The following is a 15,956-nucleotide window of genomic DNA, read 5'->3' as shown; positions in this document are numbered from 1 at the left end:
AAAATCTTTCAAGCTAGGCTTTCACAGTATATGAACTGAGAACTTTGAAATGTTCAAGCTGGATTTAGAAAAGGCAGAGGAACCATAGATCAAATTGCAAACATATGTTGGAGCATAGAAAAAGCAAGGGAAACACCATCCTCTTATGTTTCATTGACCATGCAAAAGCCTTTGACTGTGTGGATCACAACAAACTATGGAAAATTCTTAAAGAAATGGAAATACCAGACCATGTTACCTGTCTCCTGAGAAACTTATATGCAGGTCAAGAAGGAACAGTTTGAACTGAACATGAAACAATGGACTTGTTCAAAATCGGGAAAGCATTACATCGAGGCTATATATTGTCACCCTGCTTTTTTAACTTCTATGCAGAGTTAATCATGTGAAATGCCGGGCTGGATGACTCACAATCTGGAATCAAGATTGCCAGGATGAATATCAACTTCAGATATGCAAATGATATCACTCTCATGGCAGAAAGTGAAGAGGAATTAAAGAGCCTCTTGATGAGGGGAAAGAAGGGAGTGAAAAAAGCTGGCTTAAAACTCAGCATTCAAAAAGCAAAAATCATGGTATCTGGTCCCATCACTTCATGGCAAATAGATGGGGGAAAAAAATGGAAGCAATGACAGATTTTATTTTCTTGGGCTCCAAAGCCACTGTGGACAGTGATTGCAGCCATGAAATTAAAAGATGCTGCCTCCTTGGAAGAAAACCTATGAAAAACCTAGACAGCATATTAAAAAGAAGAGATTTCACTTTGCTGACAAATGTCCATCTAGTCATAGCTATGGTTTTTCCAGTAGTCATGTATGGATATGAGAGTTGGACCATAAAGAAGGCTGAGTGCCAAAGAATTTATGCTTTTGAGTTGTGCTGCTGGAGAAGACTCTTGAGAGTCCCTTGGACTAAGGAAATCAAACCACTCAATCCTAAAGGAAATCAACCCTGAATATTCACTGGAAGGACTGATGGTGAAGCTGAAGCTGCAATGCTTTGGCCACTGAAGTGAAGAGTCAGCTCATTGGAAAAGACCCTGATGCTGGAAAAAAAAATTGAGGGCAGGAGGAAAAGCGGGCAGCAGAGGATGAGATTGTTGGATGGCATCTTTGACTCAGTGGACATAAATTTGAGCAAACAGTGGGAGATAGTGAAGGACAGGGAGGTCTGGCGTGCTGCAGTTCATGGGGTCACAAAGTGCTGAACATGACTTAGCGACCAAACAGCAATGTCTAGTTGTTAGACTATTACCAAAAAATGGAGTTTGTATTATGTTAGCCAATGTTCCTAAACCTCCACTCATTGCTTCTAGCACTTCTCTTTAATGCTATTCATTCCACATGTAACAAATAATTGTTGAGTATGCTGAGTGCCAAGGGCCACTCTTTACTTTGAGTAAACAAGATAAGAAAAGTTCTTAGTGCTTTGTGGACTAGATTCTAAGAAAAAATATATAACCTTCGTAAACAAATAAAATTGTGATAAATGTTATGAATTAAATAAGGTGCTGAGGTAGAGAATTGAGAAGAATGAGGTAGAGAAGTAGGCATCCTCATAGGATTTTCACAACATGTTTTTTTTCTGAGGGAATAAATTTAAAATTAAGACATAAAGGATAAGAAGCTAGTCATGAAAAGTATAGGAAGGAGAGTGTTCTAGGCAGAGGAAAGAGCTTACACAAGGAACTGAGGCATGCAGTAGCTTGTTTTAGTTGGATTGGGTTCAAGGGACTGAATGAAATCCATATGGTAGGAGTATAATTAACCAAGTTGAGTAGCACAAGATAGTTTGATTGTGTATTTGAGGGCCATATTTTACTGAGTTTTTGTGTCTCATAATAAGGATTTGGACATAGTAAGGACCTTGGACGGCCATTATGGGATTTTAAAGCCAAAGAAAAACAATGATCAGAGTTACCTTTTGACAAATGTAAATCTATCTTGTGAAAACAAGGGTTTTGGCAGAGACCAATAGGAAACCATTGATATTTCTGTTTGGAAGAGATGTTTATAGATTATACTAGAGAAGTGAAGTGAAGTCAGAGAGAAGCAAACAGATTTGAAATAGATTTAGAAAGTAGAATTGCCGAGATTTAAAGTGTTTCAGAAAAAGCATAAAATAGAGATGAAATTCTAAATTTCTATGATTTGAATAAGAGAATGGTATCCTTTTAGAAGATAAGGAAGATGGAAGTTGGAGGACATGAGAAGCCTGGATCTCTATTACCTCTTCTCTATACTTATGCATGGCTTATTTATGTAGGTCTTATTTTAAAAATAATTCAGTAGGTAGGCTCCTTTCTTTTCATATTCCAGGGTATCTTTAATCTGAAAATCTGTTGCCCTGACCTGACATAGTACTTCAGCTATGGTTCTGATCAGAAATAAATACGGTAAGACTGTCATTTCCCTCATTCTAGATAGAATACAGCATAAAAGTCATCACACAATAGACTTTTACTATAGTCTTAATTAAAATATTTTTATCATTCATGTTTTCAATAATATTATTTTAGTGATTAAATGTATTTTCCCAACTGCAATATTTATTCCTATTAAAATTCATCTTTTCCAATTCGATCCATTGCTCCATCTATCTGTAATCTTTTAAATTTGTCTGATCTTAACTGATTTTGTTCTTTTACCACCTCCTTTGAAAATTTGATAAGAATTTTCCTTATAGTTTTATTCACATCACTCAGATAAATATTGATCAGCATAGGGCTAAGAACATGTCCATGTATCATGACATTAGAGAGCTCCCTTCATTTTACTAATCCTTACTCTTTTCCATATGATAACCCGACATCTCTGATCTGTACCTAATCATATTATCTTTCTATAAACTAGTGAAAGTATTTATCAAACGTTGTTGAAATTCAGGTCTATCTTATAAAGGGTATTTGAACCTGATTCTGACTCCGTTAAAAATAAAATTATACCTGATGTAATTAATTTGTTTTCAATATATACTGCTCCTTGGTGATTATTTCTTTTCTAAATGCTACCAAAAATCCTTAAAATGCTTCCCTAAGTTATTGAAGACCAGTGTTAAGGTTAAGGTACTTTAGTTAATAGAATATCCTTTCATTTACTGAAAACAAGATACTTATTATATTATCTCCAGTGGTATCATGACTTGCTTTCTTTGTGATTTTGAAGATCAATAAATAAATGGGTACATCCTTCCTTTCTTTAACTGTAGTATATAAAACAAAAATACAATTTTCTTTATATTAACAGCTTATATAAGTCTCAGATCATTTGAAGTTTTAGACTCTGATCATCTTTCTATCGATTTGTTTCACATCACGTATGCACCCTGTGTCGTGGATTCTTCTTTTATAAAATCCAAGGAAGGGAAAATTATTTTAAATGATGACAGACAATGATATGTGAATTATATATGAAAAAGGATAAGGGGGCAAACCAATATATATATATTGATTTGACTTGAGGGCTTTAAAATTTCATGATTCTGCAAATAAACTTTGTGATAGAGTTTGGCTATTCAGATTTGACAAATACATACATTTAAAATTTTTTTTTATTCTTCTAGAGGGGTAAAGGAATAAGTACTAGTAGAAAAAGAATTGTTGAATGTACCATTTCATTCTATTTTTATTATTTTCTTATAAGGAGAATGTAAATGTGAGATCTTAAAGAAACAGTCCATTTCTATCACTGAATTAGAATTTGAATTGATTTTTAACATATGATAAATTACATTGTTAAGAGGGAGAGACAGAACGTGGTTACCAAAATAAAGCAAAATTCGTAGAAGTAAAAGGATACAAGAATGATAATATGGCATGAAGAAGATTGATGGACAAATTTGAGATTGAAAAAGACTTTGAAGTTGATTGTTAAGATTTGGTTGCAAAACACTAGTCTACATTTTTCTGTCATACTTTGTTTAGTGGAAAGAATTGAACCCAAATTAAAATAGAAACAGCATTACTTAAAATATTGCCATTTTTGGATAATGTGTTACTGTGTATTACTATAATTATTCTTGATAACCTTAAGAAAAATTTCTAAATATAGAGAGAATAGGTGAGCTCAAAAGTAGCTACCTATTTATCTTTCTAGCAAAAAGTAGTACTTTTGTCATGTAAGAAATTAAAGTAGTATTGTGTAAAAGTTATCAGGGAAGGATTTTTTAGAGCAGAATAAAAATTGAGATTCATTCCAGCACCAGATAATACTGAATACCTAACATAAACATTAAAAAAAAAAAATCCTTGCATGAGTCACTGCATAGAGACAGTGTTTTCAAAAAATAATTTAGAGAACATATAAAATTTAAAAGATAACCATACACAAAAATAAACTCAAAATGGATTAAAGATCTCAACGTAAGACCAGAAACTATAAAACTCCTAGAGGAGAACATAGGCAAAACACTCTCCGACATACATCACAGCAGGATCCTCTATGACCCACCTCCCAGAATATTGGAAATAAAAGCAAAAATAAACAAATGGGACCTAATTAAACTTAAAATCTTCTGCACAACAAAGGAAACTATTATCAAGGTGAAAAGGCAGCCTTCAGAATGGGAGAAAATAATAGCAAATGAAGCAACTGACAAACAACTAATCTCAAAAATATACAAGCAACTCCTACAGCTCAACTCCAGAAAAATAAATGACCCAATCAAAAAATGGGCCAAAGAACTAAATAGACATTTCTCCAAAGAAGACATACAGATGGCTAACAAACACATGAAAAGATGCTCAACATCACTCATTATCAGAGAAATGCAAATCAATGGTACCACTATGAGGTACCATTTCCCGCCAGTCAGAATGGCTGCGATCCAAAAGTCTACTAGCAATAAATGCTGGAGAGGGTGTAGAGAAAAGGGAACTCTCTTACACTGTTGGTGGGAATGCAAACTAGTACAGCCACTATGGAGAACAGTGTGGAGATTCCTTAAAAAACTGGAAATAGAACTGCCTTATGATCCAGCAATCCCACTGCTGGGCATACACACTGAGGAAACCAGAAGGGAAAGAGACACGTGTGCCCCAATGTTCATCGCAGCACTGTTTACAATAGCCAGGACATGGAAGCAACCTAGATGCCCATCAGCAGATGAATAGAAAGCAGTGGTACATATACACAATGGAGTATTACTCAGCCATTAAAAAGAATACATTTGAATCAGTTCTAATGAGATGGATGAAACTGGAACCTATTATACAGAGTGAAGTAAGCCAGAAAGAAAAACACCAATACAGTATACTAACGCATATATATGGAATTTAGAAAGATGGTAACAATAACCCTGTATGCGAGACAGCAAAAGAGACACTGATGTATAGATCAGTCTTATGGACTCTGTAGGAGAGGGAGAGGGTGGGGAGATTTGGGAGAATGGCATTGAAACATGTATAACATCATGTATGAAACGAGTCGCCAGTCCAGGTTCGATGCACGATACTGGATACTAGGGGCTGGTGCACTGGGACGACCCAGAGGGAGGGTGTGGGGAGGGAGGAGGGAGGAGGGTTCAGGATGGGGAGCACAGGTATACCTGTGGCGGATTCATTTCGATATTTGGCAAAACTAATACAATATTGTAAAGTTTAAAAATAAAATAAAATTAAAAAAATAATAATAAAAAAAGAAATTCAAGGATATTTAATTAAATATGTCTATTATATGGTGTAGAAATTTGTTCATAAAGTTGTAAATGCAGGGGACTAGGACACATATCCAAATGTTCTTCTAAATTGTAGAGTAAAAGAGGTTTTGACAACTGGACAGTTGAGGCAAGGGGACTATGAAAAAATCTGTTTAAAAATTCTATCACCTATCATATGTTAGAGAATTTTTGTGAGTTTTCTCCCCTTGGATGAAGGTACTACTATTCCAAAGAACTAGAAATAAGTACTAAAAGGTTTAGAGGAAAGATAGGACATCAAAACTCTTGAGTATGTTGTGTCTGTGAGATTTCCCAGGGCAAAAGAGCTCAGTTAATAATTGTTATGAGTGTCACATAAATATCTGTAAAGAGTATACAATAATGGCAAATATGATAAACACTATACAAGTATTCGATAAACAAATATACAGAACCAAATCTCAGAAAAGAGATCTACCTGAGGACATACACACACCCATATATACATATATATATGGGTGTGTGTGTATGTAAATATATATATTTACAAATTCATAAATATATTTACAAATTACAAATATATTTACGATTCACAAATATATATATATATACACACACACATGTAAATATATATGGCTAATCAAAATTTAGACCAGTGAATTGTCAAAATTTAGACCAGTGGTTCTCATCAAGGAAAGCGTAATATCCTGGGAAGGTGTTTTCAAATACAAGCATATGTCCTTTCCTAAAATTCTGATTTTTTTTTTTTTCTGTAGCAGTGTGTTAGTTGCCTACGAATGTCTGTCCTTCTCTTCTTTTTTTGTAACAGACCCGCCATTTTACTCCAGGAAGTAAAGTCCATAGCACAAAGGCTGATTTCTTGCCCTCTCAGTTTTAGTTGTGGGAAGTCAATGAGATGTGAACAGAAGTTACTGGAAGGGCCTCTAGGAAAGTTCTTTAAGACAACGTGGCCTGTACCCTTTTATCATTTTATCCTTTGCTGCATCTTGCTGACTGAAATATAGATATGATATTTGATGCTCAAGTAGTTATCTGTACCAATCCTGAATGGACTGTGAAGAAAGAGATAACACAGTATCAATTATTAAATCATTCCCAACCAGTTTACAGCGATTGTATAGTTTACATCTGAGAGTGCCTCCGCTCTCCACAGAGCTCCTTATCAGTATGCTACTTATTATCCTTTCCACACATACTTTTAAGTCTTGTGATAATTCTGGCCCCAGTTATTTCTTCCTGTTTTACTGTCTTTTAGTGTTCTGTGAAATAATTTTGTCCCTTCTTTCTTAGAATCTTTCTTCAAGCTCTCTGAAGGAAGCTTCTTGCTTCTTTTGTTTATTCTTATTCCTTCTCCCTTCGAATTCCTTTATCATGTCACCCTCCTGACAGATCCCCTTTCCTTTCCCCTCAATCTCTGTTAGAACACTGTCCTAAGTATATCATCAGCTCTTAATAGGAGGGCTGTTTATCAGAATCATACATAATGGAACTCTTTTCATCTTTTCTAAACTTTGCCTACCTCATAGGTTTTGCTGTTGTTTTTTAAATTAAAGTCAATCATGATAATGTATTATAATACATGTGAGAGTTCTTTGAGAACTCTAAAACATATATGAGATATTATCATTGTTGTCATTGCTTTTATTTTCTTTCCACAGAGTATATATTCTCCTGTTGATTTAAAATATTCTACTGAAAAGAGAAAACATGTTTCTTCTATTTTATATGAATTAAAAACAAGAAAACCAAGATATCTCATTCAAAAAGGTTAGTTATATGAATTTTTAAATTATATTTAATGAACATATTTTGATGAAGAGTAATTATATTTGTTAAACATTGGGCACGCTAATATGAACTATAAATATGACTCCATGAAAATATATGTTGAGACTTCTAGATAAAATATCTATATCTCATTTAATATTTTATAAATATATATATATATTCAGAAAGTTGTTTTATGAATATGAAAGCCCTGATTTTGACTAGAAGTTGGGAATTAGAAATAAGTATTATCAAGAAGGGCTCCCTCAGTGGATCAGCAGTAAAGAATCTACCTACAATGCAGGAGGCACAGGAGATGTAGATTTGATCTCTGGGTCAGGATGATCCCCTGAAGGAGGGTGTGGCAACCCACTCCAGTATTCTTGCTGGGAAAATCCCATGGAGGAGTCTGGCAGACTACAATCCGTGGGGTTGCAAAGGGTCGGACACACTAATCAACTGAAAACGCACACACACACACATATTAGCAAGAACCATACTGAATTTTTTTGTTACTGTATGACTGTGTCAGCATGATACATCCTTCAGGAATATAAATCATTTAAATTAAAAATGATATAAAATGTCTTTCAGACTTTGAAGATAATTATTTCTTTTTTTTTTTAATTTTATTTTATTTTTAAACTTTACAATATTGTATTAGTTTTGCCAAATATCGAAATTATTTATTACACAAAAACTTTTATCTTAATAACATTTTGGTCATCATATCTGTGCATACATGCTAAGTCACCTCAATCATGTCTGACTCTTTGCAACCATATGGACTGTAGCCCACCAGGCTTCTCTGTCCATCGGTTTCTCCAGACAAGAATACTGGAGTGGGTTGCCATGCCATTGTCTAGTGGATCTTCCCAACCCAGGAATCGAACTCTCATTTCTTATGTCTCCTGCATTAGCAACTGAGTTCTTTACCCCTAGCACCACCATCATATGTGTACTTGTATTTATTTTGCTTTTGCAGAATTTCTTCTGATAAAATGTTGTATTCTAAGCAGATGACATTACTTTATCTCTGTCTTTCACAGAGGACTAATAAAACCAGTTCTGTAAAATAATTAGAAGGTCTTATAATTTTTCTCAGTTTCTCTTCAGTTTAGTTCAGTTCAGTCACTCAGCTGTGTCTGACTCTTTGCAACCCCATGGACTGCAGCACCAACTCCTGGGGATTTTTCAAACGCATGTCAATTGAGTTGGTGATGATGTCCAATCATCACATCCTCTGTCGTCCCCTTCTCCTCCCACCTTAAATCTTTCCCAGCATCAAGGTCTTCTCAAATGAATCAGCTCTTCTCATCAGTGGCCAAAGTATTGGAGCTTCAGCTTCAACATCAGTTCTTCTAGTGAACACTCAGGGTTAATCTCTTTTAGGGTGGACTGGTTAGATCTCCTTGCAGGCCAAGAGACTCACAAGAGTCTTCTCCAACACCACAGTTCAAAAGCATCAATTCTTCAGCACTCAGCTTTCTTCACAATCCAACTCTCACATCCATACATGACTACCGGAAAAACCATAGCCTTGACTAGATGGACCTTTGTTGACAAAGTAATGTCTCTGTTTTTTAATATGCTTTCTAGGTTGGTCAGAACTTTCCTGTCAAGGAGTAAGTGTCTTTAATTTCATGGCTGCAGTTACCATCTGCAGTGATTTTGGAGCCCCCCAAAATAAAGTCTGACACTGTTTCCACTGTTTCCCCATCTATTTCCCATGAAGTGATGGGACCAGATGCCATAATCTTAGTTTTCTGAAAGTTGAGCTTTAAACCAACTTTTTCACTCTCCTCTTTCACTTTCATCAAGAGGCTTTTTAGTTCCTCTTCACTTTCTGCCATAAGGGTGGTGTCATCTGCATATCTGAGGTTATTGATATTTCTCCCAGCAATCTTAATTCCAGCTTAGCTTTATCCAGCCCAGCATTTCTCATGATGTACTCTGCATATAAGTTAAATAAGCAGGGTTACAATATATAGCCTTGTTGTACTCCTTTCCCTATTTGGAACCAGTCTGTTGTTCCATGTCCAGCTCTAACTGTTGCTTCCTGACGGGCATATAGATTTCAAGAAGCAGACCAGGTGGTCTGGTATTCTCATCTCTTTCAGAATTTTCCACATTTTATTGTGATCCACACAGTCAAAGGCTTTGGCATAGTCATTAAAGCAGAAATAGATGTTTTTCTGGAACTCTCTTGCTTTTTTGATGACCCAGTGCATGTTGGCAATTTGATTTCTGGTGCCTCTGACTTTCTAAAAGCAGCTTGAGCATCTGGAAGTTCATGGTTCACGTATTGTTAAAGCCTGGCTTGGAGAATTTTTGAGCATTACTTTACTAGCATGTGAGATGAGTGCAATTGTGCGGTAGTTTGAGCATTCTTTGGCATTTCCTGTCGTTGGGATTGGAATGAAAACTGACCTTTTCCAGCCTGTGGCCACTGCTGAATTTTCCAAATTTCCTGGCATTTTGAGTGGAACACTTTCACAAAATTATATTTTAGGATTTGAAATAGCTCAACTGGAATTCCATCACCTCCTCTAGCTTTGTTCGTAGAGATGCTTCCTAAGGCCCACTTGACTTCACATTTCAAGATGTCTGGCTCTAGGTGAGTGATCACACCATCATGATTATATTGGTCATGGGGATGTTTTTTGTATAGTTCTTCTGTGTATTCTTGCCACCTCTTCTTAATATCTTCTGCTTCTGTTAGGTCCATACCATTTCTGTCCTCTGTTGAGCCCATTTTTGCATGAAATGTTCCCTTGGTATCTCTAATTTTCTTGAAGAAATCTCTAGTCTTTCCCATTCTATTGTTTTCCTCTATTTCTTTGCATTGATCACTGAGGAAGGATTTCTTATCTCTCCTTGCTATTCTTTGGAGCTCTGCATTCAAATGGGTATATCTTTCCTATCCTCCTTTGCTTTTTGCTTGTCTTCCCTTCACAGCTATTTATAAGACCTCTTCAGACAGCCATTTTGGTTTTTTTTGCATTTCTTTTTCTTGGGGATGGTCATCATCTCTATCTCCTATAGAATGTCATGAACCTCCATCCATAGTTCATCATGTACTGTGTCTATCAGATCTAGTCCCTTAAATTTCTCTCTCACTTCCACTGTATAATTGTAAAGGATTTGATTTAGGCCATACCTGAATGGTCTAGTGGTTTTCCCTACTTTCTTCAATTTAAGTCTGAGTTTGGCAATAAGGAATTCATGATCTGAGCCACAGTCAGCTCCCGGTCTTGTTTTTGCTGACTGTATGGAGCTTTTCCATCTTTGGCTGCAAGGAATATAATCAATCTGATTTCAGTGTTGACCATCTGGTGATGTCCATGTGTAGAGTCTTCTCTTGTGTTGTTGGAAGAGGATGTTTGCTATGACCAGTATGGTCTCTTGGCAGAACTCTATTAGCCTTTGCCCTGCTTCATTCTATACTTCAAGGCGAAATTTGACTGTTACTCCAGGTGTTTCTTGACTTCCTACTTTTGCCTTTCAGTCCCTTATAATGAAAAGGACATCTCATTTGTGTGTTAGCTCTGAAAGGTCTTGTAGGTATTCGTAGAACCATTCCTCTTAAGGTTCTTCTGGGGCATAGACTTGGATTACCGTGATACTGAATGGTTTGCCTTGGAAATGAACAGAGATCATTCTGTCATTTTTGAGATTGCATCCAAGTATCTCATTTTGGACTCTTGTTGACTATGATGGCTACTCCATTTCTTCTGGGATTCTTGCCCACAGTAGTAGATATAATGGTCATCTGAGTTAAATTCACCCATTTTGGTCCATTTTAGTTCACTGATTCCTAAAATGTCAGCGTTCACTCTTGCCTTGTCCTGTTTGACCATTTCCAATTTTCTCTTAAACCCTTTAAAAAGTATTATGATAAGAACATTTACCATTAGGCTTACCCTCTTAACAGATTTTTTATGTGTATAATACATTTAGCTATAAGCACAGCAGATCCTTCTGACTTTTCCATCTTGTATAACTGGATATGTATAATATCTAAATAGTAGCTCCCCATTTTACCTCCCTCCATCCTTTTAATTCTTAAATATTTGATTATTTTTCTTTTTAAAAATTCATGGTGGTGTCTTTATCCTTACTGATTTTTTTGTCCTCTGTGTACATGAACTCATCAAACTTTACCAGATTCTTGTCAGTGGCTTTGTTTGCTATTTCATCACTTGTCTATTAAATTCATGTACTTTATATATTTCCTAAAGCTCTGCATCTTTTATTTAAAAGTAATGTTATTTTAATCCAATTATTTAACTCCTAGGTTTACAAGCCAAAATGAAATGAAGGAAATATAGTAGTCCCATGCTCCATACCCTCCTACTCACTTTTGTTGCTTCCTAGAGCAATAATCTTTTAATAATTTTTGATGACTCTTGTTACTCACTTTCATATTTCCAAGTAATATATTTTTTCTGTTAAAATTTCTTTTTTAATTTTAGATTTTGTATGCAATTTCTACTGTGAAAGATGGAGATTTAATTATTTATAAATCCTCCCTAATACACATTCTTAACATATCCCCTCCCCTTTTCTCCCAATAGAATTATATTATCACTATTTGGGGATTAATTAATAATTAACATTTTAATTATTATGGCTATATAAATAACTACTCACAGCTGAGTCACACAATATACTAGGCTATGTTTGCCTTCTTATACTATTATTTAAAAACTTGTTTGGAAACCTCATAAGAGTCAACTCTCACCAAGCACATCCATACATATATATTTCTTCAATATACTTCTTCTTGAGACCTTAATTTGCTAATTTAATCAGGATTACTTGCTTTCTAAACTTGTTTTTAACAGCTGTCATCTTGGTACATCACTTCATCTTGGTGCATTCATTCAGTACTGTGATCCTGAGAATTCATTTGTCTCATATACTGTGTTATGACCTGTTTACAGGGTTCTATATCTTTTTTCTTGGTTTATTTTCTTATATTACTACAATACTTTCTTACTAGTTTACAGAGAAATTATACATTAGAAGTAATTAAAAAATTAAAAGCCTAAAATATTTTTACACTGCATATATATTTAATTGATGATTTAACTGTGCAGAATCTTCATAGTTTTCTCAGAATTGCTTCATTGTCTTCTAGCTTCCAGTGTTACCTTTGAGAAGTCCATTGCCATGTAATTCTCATTCTGATGTGTGTGAACTTCTGTTTGTTGTTTTTGTCTTCTGACTAGACACATTTAGCAGTTTATCTCTGTACCAGGTATTCTGCGGAGAAGGCGATAGCACCCCACTCCAGTACTCTTGCCTGGAAAATCCCATGGACGGAGGAGCCTTGTAGGCTACAGTCCATGAGGTCGTGAAGAGTCGGACACGACTGAGCGACTTCACTTTCACTTTTCACCTTCACGTATTGGAGAAGGAAATGGCAACCCACTCCAGTGTTCTTGCCTGGAGAATCCCAGGGACAGGGGAGCCTGGTGGCCTGCCGTCTATGGGGTTGCACAGAGTCGGACATGACTGAAGCAACTTAGCAGCAGCAGCAGCAGCAGCAGCAGGTATTCTGCAATATCGCAGTGATTTGGCTCAGATATTTGTTTGCTTGAAGATTTTCTTTTGATTCAATTTATTGTGACTTTTCAATCTGAAATTTTATATTCCTCATTTGTCAGTATTTCTTTTGTGTTATTTAAGGTAATACACATATTAAATATAACACAGAACATACCATTGTAACCATCTTAACTGTACATTAAGCATATTTATATTGTTGTACAACCATCATAACCATCCATCTGCAGGAGCTTTTTATAAACTCTTTCAACTGGAATGCTATACCCATTGAACACTATTTTCCAGTCCTCTCATCCTCCCCTTTTCTGGAAATCACCATTCTACTTTCTGTCTCTAGAATTACTATGAGTGTGATTACTACAGGTATTTTTATATAAGTGGAATTAAACAACGTTTGCCCTTTATTTACTGGCTTATTTTAATTAGCATAATATCTTTAAAGTTCACCCATGTTGTAACAAAATTGTTTTCCTTTTAAGGTTGAATAATGTTCCATTATAACTAGGTACCATGTTTTTATCCATTCATTTGTCAATTAGCACTTGGGTTCCTTTCACATTTTAGCTGTTGTGAATAATGCTGCTATGAACGTGGATGTACCTCTTTGAGACCCTGTTTTCAGTTGTTTTTTGTGTATACACAGAAGTGAAATTTCTGGATGATATAATTTTATTTTTATTTTTTTGAGGAACTACCATACTTTTTCCACAATGATTATACCACTCTACATTCTCAATATTAGTGCACAAGAATTCCAGTTTCTCCACATCCTGACCAACAGATGTTATTTTCTGTTGCTGTTGTTGTTAACTGCCATCCTAGTGGTTGTGAGGTCATATCTCATTGTGGTTTTGATTTGCATTTCCATAATCATTAGTGATGTTGAGCATATTTATTGTGTGTATTTATTATTTGTGTATCATCTTTGGAAAGATATCTATTCAGATCATTTGCCCATTTCCTCATTGGTTTGTTTGATATTTGTTGTTGAGTTATATGATTTATATATATATATATATATATATATACTCTAAATATCAGTCCCTCATCAGATATGTGGTATGCAGATATTTTCCCCCAATCTGTGGATTGCCTATTTTTGATGCACAAAATTTTAGTGAAGTTGAGGTATTTAGGTTTTTTTGGAATATAATTATTTTGCAATGTTATGTTAGTTTCTGCTGTACAAGGCAATGGCACCCCACTCCAGTACTCTTGCCTGGAAAATCCCATGGATGGAGGAGCCTAGTAGGCTGCAATCCATGGGGTCGATAAGAGTCGGACACGACTGAGCGACTTCACTTTCACTTTTCACTTTCATGCATTGGAGAAGGAAATGGCAAACCACTCCAGTGTTGTTGCCTGGAGAATCCCAGGGACAGGGGAGCCTGGTGGGCTGCCGTCTATGGGGTTGCACAGAGTCGGACACGACTGAAGTGACTTAGCAGCAGCAGCAGCATCCATATATCCTCTCCCTGGGCTATTTGTTTTTGTGTGTGTTGTATGTGCTTTTGGTGTTATAACAAAGAAATCATTCAAAATCCTGTTATGAAGTTTTTTGCCCTGTGTCTTCCTCTAAGAGTTTTATAGTTTCAGTCCTTATATTTAGACTGTTGATCCATTGGGGCTTAATTTTTGCATATGATGCAAAGTAAGGGTCCAGTTTCACTTTTTTGCATATGGAATGCAGTTTTCCCAACATTTTGTTGAAAGGTTGTCCTTTCCCCATTGAATGGTTTTGATACCCATGTTGAAAGTCATTTGACCATACCTGCAGGGGTTTACATCTGGGCTCTTATTCTGTTCCCTTGATTTGTGTGTCTGTCTTTATATCAGAGGCATGCTGTTTTGATTACCAAAGCTTTGCAGTAAGTTTTAAAATGGGGGCTTATGTGTGAGAACAAGTGGATTTTTATATGGATTGCATTGAATTTGTAGATTACTTTGAATGGTAGCCTAACAATATTAAGTCTTCAAGTTCATAAACACAGGATGTCTTTCCACTTACTTGTGTCACCTTTAATTTCTTTCAACAATACATTAAGGTTTCAATGTACAGTTTCCTCACCTCTTTGGTTAACTTTATTCTATGTATGATAGTCTTCTTGATACTATTACAAATGGAATTGTTTTCTAAATTTCCTTTTTGGGTTCTTTGAGAATGTGTAAAAAAACAAAAGATACTTGTGTATTGGCTTTGTATTCTGTAATTTTGCTGAATTTGTCTATTAATTCTGACAGGATTTGGGGCATGTCAGAGTATATGTGTGTGTGTGTTTAAAATCTTCAAGATTTTTCCAAATATAAGATCATGTCCTCTATGAAGAGAGATAATTTTATTTCTACTGTTCTAATTTGCATGTCTTTTAATTCATTTCCTTGCCTAAATGGTCTGACTAGGACTTCTAGTACTATATTAAATACAAAAGACAAAAGTAGGCATCCTTGTCTTATTCATGATCTTAGAGGACAATTTTTTCAATATTTTACATTGAATGTGATGTTAGGTGTGTTATTTTCTTGTTATTTTCATTTGCTAAGTTTTGTCTGACTATTTTGTGACTCAGTGGACTGTAGCACATCAGAATCATTTGTCCATAGGATTTCCCAGGCAAGAATACTGGGGTAGGTAGATTTTTCCTTCTCCAGAGGATCTTCCAACCCAGGAGTCAAATAGCTTCTCCTGCATTGGCAGGTGGATTCTTTACCACTGAGCCACCAGGGAAGCCCTTGTTATTTTCCCACATGATGTAAATTATGTTGAGGTTTGTGCATACATGCATGCTCAGTCATGTCTGACTGTTTGTGACACCATGGACTGTAGCCCACCAGGCTCCACTATCCATGAGATTTTTCAGGCAAGAGTACTGGAGTGTGTGGCTATTTCCTTCTCCAGCTGATCTTCCCAACCCAGGGATCAAACCTGCATGTCCTGCATTGACAGGTGGATTCTTTACCAC

This window comes from Bos grunniens, chromosome 3 (assembly GCF_055505025.1).
Source record: "Bos grunniens cultivar Pamir isolate PY7600 chromosome 3, Bosgru_T2T1.0, whole genome shotgun sequence".
Taxonomy (NCBI): Eukaryota; Metazoa; Chordata; class Mammalia; order Artiodactyla; family Bovidae; genus Bos; species Bos grunniens.
The sequence above is the reverse complement of the archived record's forward strand: the minus strand, read 5'-3'. Positions refer to the sequence as shown.